This window comes from Pongo pygmaeus, chromosome 4 (assembly GCF_028885625.2).
Source record: "Pongo pygmaeus isolate AG05252 chromosome 4, NHGRI_mPonPyg2-v2.0_pri, whole genome shotgun sequence".
Taxonomy (NCBI): Eukaryota; Metazoa; Chordata; class Mammalia; order Primates; family Hominidae; genus Pongo; species Pongo pygmaeus.
Window position 1 is genome coordinate 76,397,002 of NC_072377.2, and position 14,849 is coordinate 76,411,850.

The 14,849-nt window shown below is 38.6% G+C and overlaps 1 long non-coding RNA gene across 2 annotated transcripts in view; it reads left to right on the forward strand.

The window, feature by feature from the left end:
- The window catches only part of LOC134739589 (uncharacterized), an 86,996-nt gene that overhangs the window by 37,365 nt on the left and 34,782 nt on the right, over positions 1 to 14,849 (forward strand). Inside the window, exons 5-7 of one of the 2 annotated variants that reach the window (XR_010126400.1) lie at positions 755 to 895; positions 8,434 to 8,530; positions 9,482 to 9,639. This is a non-coding gene — a long non-coding RNA (uncharacterized LOC134739589). The remainder of the gene's footprint in view (positions 1 to 754; positions 896 to 8,433; positions 8,531 to 9,481; positions 9,640 to 14,849) is intronic. The other variant, XR_010126401.1, reaches the window with a different exon arrangement.

Consider the following 14,849-nt stretch of genomic DNA (forward strand, 5'->3'; position numbering starts at 1 on the left):
AATGTTAAACAAAAACCCTGTGATGCTGAGTTTGAATTAGAAGTATCAGTATGAATTCATCATTTATTTTATTTTTAAAAACTCCTGGCTCTGTCTACTGGAAAAACCTACAAACTTGACTGTACTTTGAAAACATCATTTCCACTAAAAAACAGAGGATACATTGGAGAAATAGCTGTTTCCAAACCTGGGACAGAAAATGTGCCAGATGAAGCTGGAATATCAGGCTATACCAAAAAGCAAGGAAACTATAAAAGACTAGGGTGAGCCTGTCAAAGGACTCAAGAGCCAAACAATTCTCTCACTGGCCAAAGATGAGACAATGTGGGCATTAGTAGGGATTAAAACACATCAAATAAATTTAAACTCATGAATTGATAATTATTCTTTTAAAAACTCATTGGTCACATATGGAGAATGCTGGAGAAGCAATTCACTATTTCAAAAACTGGCAAATAAAGAGAAAGAATCAAGCATAAGCATAAGTCTTGTTTTTTTATGCATACTATACTTCAGACCATAATAACCATATTTTATACAGAGAGGTTTATCTTTATAGATATAGCCCAGCTAATAAATAATGATACAATTTAAATATAATCCTTTTGTAAACCCTCATGAAATAATGGATCTGAAAAAAGATTTAATGGCTGCTAACATCACAAAAAAGTGACATTATTGTGTCTAGATAGAAGTACACAAGACCACCTATGAAGTAGCCACACACCAAATAATCAAAGATAAATCTCTTAAGCCTACAGAAATACAAGGAACAAGTTACAGAAATACAAAGAACAGGAGGAGGAGTCAAGATGGCCGAATAGGAACAGCTCCGATCTACAGCCCCCAGCGTGAGCGACACAGAAGACGGGCGATTTCTGCATTTCCAACTGAGGTACCGGGTTCATCTCACTGGGGAGTGCCAGACAGTAGGTGCAGGACAGTGGGTGCAGCGCACCGTACGCAAAACAAAGCAGGGTGAGACATCGCCTCACCCGGGAAGCGCAAGGGGTCAGGGAAATTCCCTTTCCTAGTCAAAGAAAGGGGTGACAGACGGCACCTGGAAAATCGGGTCACTCCCACCCTAATACTGCCCTTTTCCAACAGGCTTAAAAAACGGCACACCAGGAGATTATATCCCACACCTGGCTCAGAGGGTCCTATGCACACAGAGTCTCACTCATTGCTAGCACAGCAGTCCGAGATCAAACTGCAAAGCCACAGTGAGGCTGGGGGAGGGGCACCCGCCATGGCTGAGTTAGTTGTTTGATTAGGTAAACAAAGCGGCCAGGAAGCTCGAACTGGGTGGAGCCCACCACAGCTCAAGGAGGCCTGCCTGCCTCTGTAGGCTCCACCTCTGGGGGCAGGGCACAGACAAACAAAAAGACAGCAGTAACCTCTGCAGACTTAACTGCCCCTCTCTGACAGCTTTGAAGAGAGTAGTGGTTCTCCCAGCACGCAGCTTGAGATCTGAGAACGGGCAGACTGCCTCCTCAAGTGGATACCTGACCCCCGAGTAGCCTAACTGGGAGGCACCCCCCAGTAGGGGCAGACTGACACCTCACATGGCCGGGTACTCCTCTGAGATAAAACTTCCAGAGGAACGATCAGGCAGCAGCATTTGTGGTTCACCAATATCTGCTGTTCTGCAGCCACCGCTGCTGACACCCAGGCAAACAGGGTCTGGAGTGGACCTCTAGCAAACTCCAACAGACCTGCAGCTGAGGGTCCTGACTGTTACAAGGAAAACTAACAAACAGAAAGGACATCCACACCAAAAACCCATCTGTACGTCACCATCATCAAAGACCAAAGGTAGATAAAACCACAAAGATGGGAAAAAAACAGAGCAGAAAAACTGGAAACTCTAAAAATCAGAGCGCCTCTTCTCCTCCAAAGGAATGCAGCTCCTCACCAGCAATGGAACAAAGCTGGACGGAGAAAGACTTTGACGAGTTGTGAGAAGAAGGCTTCAGACAATCAAACTACTCCGAGCTACAGGAGGAAATCCAAACCAATGGCAAAGAAGTTAAAAGCTTTGAAAAAAAATTAGACGAATGGATAACTAGAATAACCAATGCAGAGAAGTCCTTAAAGGACCCAATGGAACTGAAAACCAAGGCACAAGAGCTACGCGATGAATGCAGAAACTTCAGTAGCCAATGTGATCAACTGGAAGAAAGGGTATCAGTGATGGAAGACAAAATGAATGAAATGAAGTGAGAAGAGAAGTTTAGAGAAAAAAGAATAAAAAGAAATTAATAAAGCCTCCAAGAAATATGGGACTATGTGAAAAGACCAAATCTACATCTGGTTGGTGTACCTGAAAGTGATGGGGAGAATGGAACCAAGTTGGAAAACACTCTGCAGGATATTATCCAGGAGAACTTCCCCAACTTAGCAAGGCAGGCCAACATTCAAATTCAGGAAATACAGAGAATGCCACAAAGATACTCCTTGAGAAGAGCAACTCCAACACACATAATTGTCAGATTCACCAAAGTTGAAATGAAGTAAAAAATGTTAAGGGCAGCCAGAGAGAAAGGTCAGGTTACCCACAAAGGGAAGCCCATCAGACTAACAGCTGATCTCTCAGCAGAAACTCTACAAGCCAGAAGAGAGTGGGGGCCAATATTCAACATTCTTAAACAGAAGAATTTTCAACTCAGAATTTCATATCTGGCCAAACTAAGCTTCCTAAGTGAAGGAGAAATAAAATCCTTTACAGACAAACAAATGCTGAGAGATTTTGTCACCACCAGGCCTGCCCTAAAAGAGCTCCTGAAGGAAGCACTAAACGTGGAAAGGAACAACTGGTACCAGCCACTGCAAAAACATGCCAAATTGTAAAGACCATCCAGGCTAGGAAGAAACTGCATCAACTAACCAGCAAAATAACCGGCTAACATCATAATGACAGGATCAAATTCACACATAACAATATTAACCTTAAATATAAATGGGCTAAATGCTCCAATTAAAAGACACAGACTGGCAAATTGGATAAAGAGTCAAAACCCATCAGTGTGCTGTATTCAGGAAACCCATCTCACGTGCAGAGACACACATAGGCTCAAAATAAAGGGATGGAGGAAGATCTACCAAGAAAATGGAAAACAAAAAAAGGCAGGGGTTGCAATCCTAGTCTCTGATAAAACAGACTTTAAACCAACAAAGATCAAAAGAGACAAAGAAGGCCATTACATAATGGCAAAGGGATCAATTCAACAGGAAGAGCTAACTATCCTAAATGTATATGCGCCCAATACAGGAACACCCAGATTCATAAAGCAAGTCCTGAGTGACCAACAAAGAGACTTAGACTCCCACATAATAATAAAGGGAGACTTTAACACCCCACTGTCAACATTACAGAGATCAACGAGACAGAAAGTTAACAAGGATACCCAGGAATTGAACTCAGCTCTGCACCAAGCGGACCTAATAGACATCTGCAGAACTCTCCACCCCAAATCAGTAGAATATACATTCTTTTCAGCACCACACCACACCTATTCCAAAATTGACCACATAGTTGGAAGTAAAGCACTCCTCAGCAAATGTAAAAGAACAGAAATTATAACAAATTGTCTCTCAGACCACAGTGCAATCAAACTAGAACTCAGGAATAAGAAACTCACTCAAAACCACTCAACTACATGGAAACTGAACAACCTGCTCCTGAATGACTACTGGGTAAATAATGAAATGAAGGCAGAAATAAAGATGTTCTTTGAAACCAATGAGAACAAAGACACAACATACCAGAATCTCTGGGACACATTCAAAGCAGTGTGTAGAGGGAAATTTATAGCACTAAATGCCCACAAGAGAAAGCAGGAAAGATCCAAAATTGACACCCTAACATCACAATTAAAAGAACTAGAAAAGCAAGAGCAAACACATTCAAAAGCTAGCAGAAGGCAAGAAATAACTAAAATCAGAGCAGAACTGAAGGAAATAGAGACACAAAAGCCCTTCAAAAAATTAATGAATCCAGGAGCTGGTTTTTTGAAAAGATCAACAAAATTGATAGACCTCTAGCAAGACTAATAAAGAAGAAAAGAGAGAAGAATCAAATAGACGCAATAAAAAATGATAAAGGGGATATCACCACTGATCCCACAGAAATACAAACTACCATCAGAGAATACTATAAACACCTCTATGCAAATAAACTAGAAAATCTAGAAGAAATGGATAAATTCCTCAACACATACATCCTCCCAAGACTAAACCAGGAAGAAGTTGAATCTCTGAATAGACCAATAACAGGCTCTGAAATTGAGGCAATAATCAATAGCTTACCAACCAAAAAAAGTCCAGGACCAGATGGATTCACAGCCGAATTCTATCAGAGGTACAAAGAGGAGTTGGTACCCTTCCTTCTGAAACTATTCCAATCAATAGAAAAAGAGGGAATCCTCCCTAACTCATTTTATGAGGCCAGCATCATCCTGATACCAAAGCTGGGCAGAGACACAACCAAAAATGAGAATTTTAGACCAATATCCTTGATGAACATTGATGCAAAAATCCTCAATAAAATACTGGCAAACCAAATCCAGCAGCACATCAAAAAGCTTATCCACCATGATCAAGTGGGCTTCATCCCTGGGATGCAAGGCTGGTTCAACATATGCAAATCAATAAATGTAATCCAGCATATAAACAGAACCAAAGACAAAAACCACATGATTATCTCAATAGATGCAGAAAAGGCCTTTGACAAAATTCAACAACCCTTCATGCTAAAAACTCTCAATAAATTAGGTATTGATGGGACATATCTCAAAATAATAAGAGCTATCTATGACAAACCCACAGCCAATATCATACTGAATGGGCAAAAACTGGAAGCATGCCCTTTGAAAACGGGCACAAGACAGGGATGCCCTCTCTCACCACTCCTATTCAACATAGTGTTAGAAGTTCTGGCCAGGGCAATCAGGCAGGAGAAGGAAATAAAGGGTATTCAATTAGGAAAAGAGGAAGTCAAATTGTCCCTGTTTGCAGATGACAGGATTGTATATCTAGAAAACCCCATTGTCTCAGCCCAAAATCTCCTCAACCTGATAAGCAACTTCAGCAAAGTCTCAGGATACAAAATCAATGTACAAAAATCACAAGCATTCTTATACACCAATAACAGACAAACAGAGAGCCAAATCATGAGTGAACTCCCATTCACAATTGCTTCAAAGAGAATAAAATACGTAGGAATCCAACTTACAAGGGACGTGAAGGACCTCTTCAAGGAGAGCTACAAACCACTGCTCAATGAAATAAAAGAGGATACAAACAAATGGAAGAACATTCCATGCTCATGGATAGGAAGAACCAACATCGTGAAAATGGCCATACTGCCCAAGGTAATTTATAGATTCAATGCCATCCCCATCAAGCTACCAATGACTTTCTTCACAGAATTGGAAAAAACTACTTTAAAGTTCATATGGAACCAAAAAAGAGCCCGCATCGCCAAGTCAATCCTAAGCCAAAAGAACAAAGCTGGAGGCATCACGCTACCTGACTTCAAACTATACTACAAGGCTACAGTAACCAAAACAGCATGGTACTGGTACCAAAACAGAGATATAGACCAATGGAACAGAACAGAGCCCTCAGAAATAACGCCACATATCTACAACTATCTGATCTTTGACAAACCTGACAAAAACAAGAAATGGGGAAAGGAGTCCCTGTTTAATAAATGGTGCTGGGAAAACTGGCTAGCCATATGTAGAAAGCTGAAACTGGATCCCTTCCTTATACCTTATACAAAAATTAATTCGAGATAGATTAAAGACTTAAATGTTAGACCTAAAATGATAAAAACCCTAGAAGAAAACCTAGGCAATACCATTCAGGAAGTAGGCATGGGCAAGGACTTCATGTCTAAAACACCAAAAGCAATGGCAACAAAAGCCAAAATTGACAAATGGGATCTCATTAAACTAAAGAGCTTCTGAACAGCAAAAGAAACTACCATGAGAGTGAACAGGCCACCTACAGAATGGGAGAAAATTTTTGCAACCTACTCATCTGACAAAGGGCTAATATCCAGAATCTACAATGAACTCAAACAAATTTACAAGAAAAAAACAAACAACCCCATCAACAAGTGGGCAAAGTATATGAACAGACACTTCTCAAAAGAAGACATTTATGCAGCCAAAAAACACATGAAAAAATGCTCATCATCACTGGCCATCAGAGAAATGCAAATCAAAACCACAATGAGGTACCATCTCACACCAGTTAGAATGGCAATCATTAAAAAGTCAGGAAACAACCGGTGCTAGAGAGGATGTGGAGAAATAGGAACACTTTTACACAGTTGGTGGGACTATAAACTAGTTCAACCATTGTGGAAGTCAGTGTGGCGATTCCTCAGGGATCTAGAACTAGAAATACCATTTGACCCAGCCATCCCATTACTGGGTATATAACCAAAGGATTATAAATCATGCTGCTATAAAGACACATGCACACATATGTTTATTGCGGCACTAGTCACAATAGCAAAGACCTGGAACCAACCCAAATGTCCAACAATGATAGACTGGATTAATAAAATGTGGCAAATATACACCATGGAATACTATGTAGCCATAAAAATTGATGAGTTCGTGTCCTTTGTAGAGACATGGATGAAACTGGAAACCATCATTCTCAGCAAACTATTGCAAGAACAAAAAACCAAACACCACATGTTCTCACTCATAGGTGGGAATTGAACAATGAGAACACATGGACACAGGAAGGGGAACATCACACACCAGGGACTGTTGTGGGGTGGGGGGAGCGGGGAGGGATAGCATTAGGAGATATACCTAATGCTAAATGACGACTTAATGGGTGCGGCACACCAACATGGCACATGTATACATATGTAACAAACCTGCACGTTGTGCACATGTACCCTAAGACTTAAAGTATAATAATAATAAAATTTTAAAAAAAAGAAAATAGGAATTCCTGGAGCTAACCCAAGAAGTGCTGAATCAGAACCTTAAATAAAAATTGTTATTTCTCTTAAAAAAAAAAAAAACAAAGAACAGCAGAATATGTTAAACAATCACCTAGAGGTGTGTCTTTGCCCATTCAGGCTGCTCTAAAAAATATACAATAAACTGAATGGCTTATAAAAAACAGAAATTTATTTCTCAAATTCTGGAGGCTAAGAACTCCAAGATCAAGGCTTTGGTGTCTAGCAAGGGCCTGCTTATAGTTCATGGACAACCATATTTTTACCATGTCCCCACATGGTGGAAGGAACACAAGGTCTCTCTTGGATCTCTTTGATGAAGGGCACTAATGCCATTCATGAGGGCTCCACCCTCATGACCTAATTACCTCCCAAAAACCTCATCTCCTAATACCATTTCCTTAGGGGCTGGAATTTCAGCATATGAGTTTTGCAGGGACACAAACATTCAGACCACAGCAGGATGCAAGAAGCGGAATCCATACCATGATTCATTCTACAGGACAAAATGACCCAGTTTCTTCAACAAATAAATCACAAAGGAAAAAAGAGGAGATGGGGCAAATATATATATATATATATATATACACACACATACATATGTGTATATATGTATGTATATACATCTGGGTTTGTTTGTGGTTTTTTTTTTTTTTTGAGACAGGGTTTTTTTGGTTTTTTTGGTTTTTATTTTTTGTTTTTTGTTTTTTTCAGACAGAGTTTTACTCCTGTCACCCAAGCTGGATTGCAGTGGTGCAATCTCAGCTCACTGCAACCTCCACCTCACAGGCTCAAGCAATCCTCCTGTCTTAGCGTCCCAAGTCGCTGGGACCACAGGCACACGACACCATGCCCAACAAATTTTTTTATGTATTTTTTGTAGAGACAGGGTTTCTCTATTTTGCCTAGGCTAGTCTCGAACTTCTGAGCTCAAGTGATCTGCCCACTTCGACCTCCCAAAGTGCCGGGATTACAGGCATTAGCCATGGCACCCAGCCAACAATTATATATTAAAAGAGACTTAAGAAGCATACCAACTAATAGCAGTATGCAGAGTGTGTTTAGATCATGGTTCAAACAAACTCTGAAAAAAAATTGAGATAATTAGAGAAATTTAACTAACAACTATTTTATAGTATTAAGAATCGTTCATTTTTTAGGTGAAATAATAGTACTTAATCTTTTAAAGATATTATTAAAATATTTGCTGATAAAATAATAGGATGTTTGGGATTTGTTTCAAAATAACCTAGGACTGAGGGAAGGGAATGGAGACGTAGATAAAATTCAGTCAAGAAATCACTGAAGCTGAGTTAATGGGTACCTAAAGTGGGGTTCATTATACTATCTATTCACTCTACTTTTGAATATGTTTGAAATTTTCCATAACAAAAAGTTTTCAAAACTTGTTTTAAAACATTTTTCCATTAAATTTTTTACAGTATCATTGTAAAAAAAAAACAGTACAACATATCTCACACCTACAGTGAATGAATCATGTAGAATATTCAAGAAGTACTAAAGATAACATGCTGGCATGTAAGTAAACTTGTTAAGTTTCCTCAAGGTGGTCAGATACTGTTTGCTCCAACACACCAATCTTCATGTAACACCACTTCTGAAAGATTCTCAGTCACCTATAATACCGAATATGTTGTTGAACATCTCGGAAACAATTGTGCTCAATCCCCTGGGTCCCCTGGCAATGCTACGGCTTTTCCTGAGCATCTGTGGCTCTGTGTCTGGGCCCCTGATTTTAGACTTACTGGTGCCAGTAAGTCTCAATGACTGAGGTCCCTCACATTTGAGGCTACAAAAATTTCTTGTACAAAGAAGATAAACACCCCTGGCTCCTCTTGTGCAGTATTCTGCTCATCTTTCAAGGTCTTAAGTACACAAAAAGATTATATTTACCTGACTAAGGCTGCTGGACCTGGACATGGGACCAGGATGGCAGCAGGGAGAGTGACAGCAGCCGCAAGAGCAGCAGTGGCTGCAGCCAAGGGAGAAAGAAGGGATTCTGTGTGTAGGCGTCGCTGGGACCCACAGAGGGAGACGGGCTTGGCCATCAGTCCCTGGAACCTAACCTTGTGGTGTCTGTACAAATATTAATTCTGGCCTGAGGCCAGGACAGGAACTGCCAGGACACAGGCAGTAAACTCTCAGTAGATTATTACAAAATAAAACTGCACACACGGACATTGTGAGAAAGCATATCAGGGAGCCATTAAAATTCTCTAAAGAGTTGAGAATCTTACATTTTGAAAACAGCCTCAACATTACAAGGCTGCTTAGAAAGAGAAATAGGCTTGGAAATGGAAAAGAAATTTAAAGATCATGGCTTAAAAATATAAAATAAATTTAAAGATGGTAGCATTTGATAGAAAAATACACTAGTTTCATATGAAGCTTCAAATGAGCAAACTATTAATGAGTAAAACAATTTCACATTTATTTATTTATTTATTTATTTATTTATTTTTGAGACAGGCTTTTGCTGTGTTGCCCAGGCTGGAGAGCAGTGGCTAGTCACAGACATGATCATGGCACACTACAGCCTTGAACTCCTGGACTTAAGGGATTCTGCCTCCAACTCCTGGATTCAAGGGATCCTTCTGCCTCAGGCTCTGAAGAAGCTGGGACTACAGGTAGGTGCCACCATGGAAGCTGAGACCACGTTTAAATTAGTTTTTTCCTTATAATTGAAGATACATTGGTAGACTGCATAAGCCATCATTCTGAATTTTATACAAATAAAGAAGCCACTTTTAATTTCTTGTACAACCTCTACAAGTTATAGGAAATGTCAGAGGAAACATTAAGATGCCGTTGTATAAATTTACATTTAAAATTAAATTTAGTCTTATACAAAACTAATTTGTATAAAGAATTAAATATTTTTAGAAAAATTGCTCCAAGAGAATTATCAGCTCTACATATGCTAAAATTTTTGTATCAAAATAATTTATCAGGCTGACCTGAGAGTAGTGAGTTATCTCAATTGATTATTCAGTCAGTTACAGATCAAACTCTTTGTTCTACTCTTTCTACCTTCTCACTACTATACTTAACTAGTCTTAAAATATAGTAGCAATAATAATTTATCAGAAATGTATCCCAAATGTAACAGGCTACAAAATACTCTTAACAGCTCCAATAACAATTGCATCAGCAGTAAGATCCTCATCAAAATTTAAAATTATCAAAAATTATTTGCAATCTGTCATTTTCCAGGAGAAACTAATGTCACTTTCAATTGCATCAATGGAAAATAAAATTTCTAAAAGTTTAAATTTTGATGATCCATTAAATGAATTTGTGGAAAAGCAAGCCTGAAAAATCTTATCATTAATCAAGATATCACATTAATAAAGTAGTATTATATATTGTATTGTATAATGTTATAATGCCAGAAAATTTTTTGTACTTTTTAAGTTAATTGTTGCTCATATATCACTATTACCTCTATAGCATTTTATAAAAATACAAATTTTAAAGGAAAATCTTTACTTATAACACTTTTAATGACACTTTTTCCCTGCTCTTTAAATGAGGGCTCTGCATTTTCATTTTAAAGCAATTTTTGAACTCTTATGTGAGAGAATAGAACAGTTATAACTCTTATAAATGTTAAACTAATTCTTGCAATCCCAGCATTATAGAAGGTTCTAATTGGGCAGGGTAGTGGCGGAGGGCCAGAAGGGGAACCTTTAAAGATCAGTAATTCCATTATATAGATAGCAAAACTGAGGCACCAACCTGTAATTGTTTCAAGGTCACACGTGATTCAGAGACAAACTTGGGACTAAATCTCAAGACTCTCAATTCTACCTGATATGAATTCTACCACCTATTCTTGCTCATTCTGTCAATGTTCTAGGAAATTACAAAGATTGAAGCTGTTTCAAAAAGAATTTATTATTGGGTGTTGTAAAAGCTGAGAATCCAAACAGGATTGCCAAACAACCTAGATATCTACAGCATCATGCCTTTATCACCAAAAGAAATAAGGCATGTTCAAAAGAGCTGGAGCAATGGGAAGAAACACAGATATTGACCAAGCCACCTCCAGAAGCAGAGAGGGAAGAAATATTCCTCCTTTCTCCCTTCTGGCCTTTCATCTTTCACCACAGATTCCCATTAGCAGAAATGAACTGGAAGCCAGCTGACAGAAGAGCCTGGCAGACTCCGTCTGCAGGAGTCAGCCTTCCATGACAGAACAGAGAAAGGGTGAGGAATGAATCGAAGGCAACCAGCAAATGACTGGCACATGGAATAAGCCAGGGATAGCCTCAGGTGTGAGTGCTACCTGAAAATCTAAAAAGTGCTGGTAGCCAGATATTAAGATAATGAAAGCCCTTGGCACAGTGCATAGCATATGGTGAGTAGCAGTTACAAAATCATCATCATCATTACTATTACTCTTAGTAGTATTAAACAGGAAGAGGTTAAAAAAATGATAAAAGTATCAGGGGAATTGGTCAAAAGATGATGAGACGAGCACTCAACATCAAAAATATTGACAAGACAAAGCTGAATGCATTGCTTCCTATAATCAGGGAGGGCTATGCCAGTCAGGCACAGCAGACAGCCTTATATCAGATTTTTCTTTAGGGGAAGCATGAAGTGCTAGGAATTGACAGACTTTCAGGGGTATGAGTGGTTGGACATCATCTGCGGCAGCTCAGTTACTCAGGTGAGACTGCTGCTGATTAGCTGGCACTGAGAGGTGTGTTTATTGAAGTGACTCTTTCCCTGTGAGCTGACTCAAGCGAGAGGGGCTCACTGATGCAGGTTATTCTTGATCAACTGAATGGGTTTAAAACTGGTACTTGTGGCTATTTTGTTTCCATTGCTACAGAAAAAAAAAAAAACAGTCTTTTTCTATGTTTGTAGGAACCTCTTTATTTTTAGTCCTTCCTACTGGTGCTTGTTCAATCAAAGCTGCAGGAGAAAACTTCAGGTGTTGTGCAGCTCTTTTCCCCTGTTGGCAATTTTCCTTGAAGGTGAAGTTTCATCTGTGGATATTTGATTTTCAGTTTTACGTGTCTATCAGAATAATTGCATTCTTGTTTTTGTCTTTGAATCATTTGTTGAATCATTTGTCAGGATGGTGGCTGCACACAAGCATTTAAGATTCTGGAACATAGACATTGAACACCAGTGAGATAAGTATAACTGGAAAGGCCCAGGAGATATTTCAGAACCATGACCCCAAATTTCTCAGACCTGATCACAAAAACAAGTCTCAAAGATTTTCCAAGTTTATTTTAGGTAGCCAGGTTGCCTTTTCTTTTAGCTTAGAGGTAGATTATTCCAATTCACTGCAAGTGTTTAGGTATAATACACAATGTTAGCAATGGTAAAGAATCTTCTCTGATTGGCCAAAATAAAATCCAAGACAATTCTATTATTTATAACTACTTGGTTTAAGGAATTTAAACTGGTTTGTTGTGTTTGCTGTGCCTCACAGTTTGGGATGTAGTATTTACTATGTCAACCAAAGTAATTTTTTTGTGAAAGCTTCTAGTAGTTTCACTCCTGTGGATAGGATCATTATTCTCAGAATTCTCTCTCCATAAAGGGTTTTATGTACTCTTTGAAATGATACATAATTCATTTGGGATGTTGGGGAATTTAGTGGGGGAGCTAAATTGTATCAGTTATCTTTTGCTCTATAACAAATGATTCCCAATTTAGCAGCTTGAAAACAAGAAAATTATGTCATATAATTCCTGAGGGTTATAAGTTTTGGAGCATCTTATCTGAGTGGTTCTGGATTAGTGTCTCTTACAAAGTTGCAGCCAGGATGTCAGCTAAGGCTGCAGTTCTCTGAAGGCTGGAATAGAGTATAGGATCCACGTACTTCCAAGAAGGATCACTCACCTGGCTATGGACTGGAGGCCTCAGTTTCTCATGGGCTGTTGGCAAGATTTCTCAATTCCTTGCCACATGGGCCTTTCCACAGAGCTGCTGACAACATGGCAGCTAACTTTCCCTAGAGTGAATTGTATGATAGAGAATAAGGCAGAAAATACGTTGTCTTTTATTATCTAACATTGGAAGTAACATACCATCACTGTTGCCATAGAGGTCACATATACCAACCTCAGCACAGTGTGGGAGAGGTATGAGGTGTACAAGTGCATGAACACCAAGAAGCGAAAATCATTAGGTATTATCTTGGAGACTGACTACCACAGAAATTACACTGTTGGAATGGCCTAACTAATAATTCAACAGAACAATTAATCTTGGTCCTATGTTGGCACTAAAGAGTTTCACTGTTTTACAGAAAAAAAAATAACAAAAATATACAGAAGAGATAATTCAACATTGATGGAACTCCAGATATATTGTTTCTGAGTACTGTTGACAAATAGTTGTTGTCTGTATTTTGTAATTTCCCTGGTGCAAGGACATTTTATTTCACTTATATATTGCATGCAGAGTATTGTTTGTTTGGCTTTTTCTGGTTTTTTTTGTTGTTGTTGTTGTTGTTTTCTTTCTCACTATGCTTCTTGGACAAAGAGTACTGCTATTGGAAAGTCAGAGTAACATACCTTAACATCATTTATTTAAATGGCTGAGCTAAAAATAGCTTGGAATAACTGAATTGTAGAGTTATGATGATAATTATCCAGATCAAGGATCAGCAAACTTTCTCTGTAAAAAACTAGATATTAAATATTTTTGGCTTTGTGAGCCATATATTGTTTTTTGGTCACAACTCAGCTCTGCTGTTGTAGCACAAGAGCAGCCATAGGCAACATGTTAAAAAAAATGGCTGTGGCTGTGTTCTAAAAAAATTTTATTTGCAAAAACAAGTGGGAGGCCAGATTAGGTCTGTAAGCCATAGTTTGTCAACTCTGGTCTAGACATAGTAACTCATTATCACTAGTAAAGTGAATATGATAGGGTAAGTCAGAAGTAGAATACTTTAAGGCAATAAAGGAGAATAGTATTACCACAAATGTAATATATAAGAATATTCAATAGAGAGTGTAATATATAGAAGAATCTTCTTCCAATGATCTGGAGCCAAAATTATCTACTCCATGTAATCATTAGCTTGTTCTGAGGATCTTGGGTTAGCAGTCAACTTCTGTGAACCATCTGCTGAAGGATCTCTGGAGAACCTCAATTTAACATATCTAGCAGATGTAACTTTTCAGTTTGGTCAAGGACCTTTTCATTTTTTCAGAGGATTAAGAGTGATAAGGATAATAAAGTTTATGACTAATGGAAAAAGACTTACATAGCTTTTATGTAAGCATTCTATAAATAAGCATTCTAATTAAATATGCCTGTGTATTAGATAATTGGAATATTCTAAGTTAGTAACACAAAATCTAGTTGTGCTTTTATTTTGTTGTTTTTTTTTTTATTTTGTTTTCTGCCATAGTAAGGGCTGTGGATTTTTGATAGGCAAATACTTCAACTTACCTAGAAAATAACTGTACCTATTAGTACACATTAATAAACACAATTGTATAAATTATATAAATCTATTTGGGGATGCTAAAACTATTACTTAGAGCAGGGGTCCACAACCCCTGGCACCGGTTCGTGGCCTGTTAGGAACCGGGCCACACAGAGGTGAGTGGTGGCCAAGCAAGTGAAGCTTCATCTGTGTTTCCAGCTGTCCTCCATCACTCACATTACCACCTGAGCTCTGCCTCTTGTCAGATCAGCGGTGGCATTAGATTCTCACAGAAGTGTGAATCTTATTGTGAACTGCACATGCAAGAAATCTAGGTGGCTACTCCTTATGAGGATTATCTGCCACTGTTTCCCATTACCTCCAGATAAGACCTTCTAGTTGCAGGAAAACAAGCTCAGGGTTCCTGCTAATTCA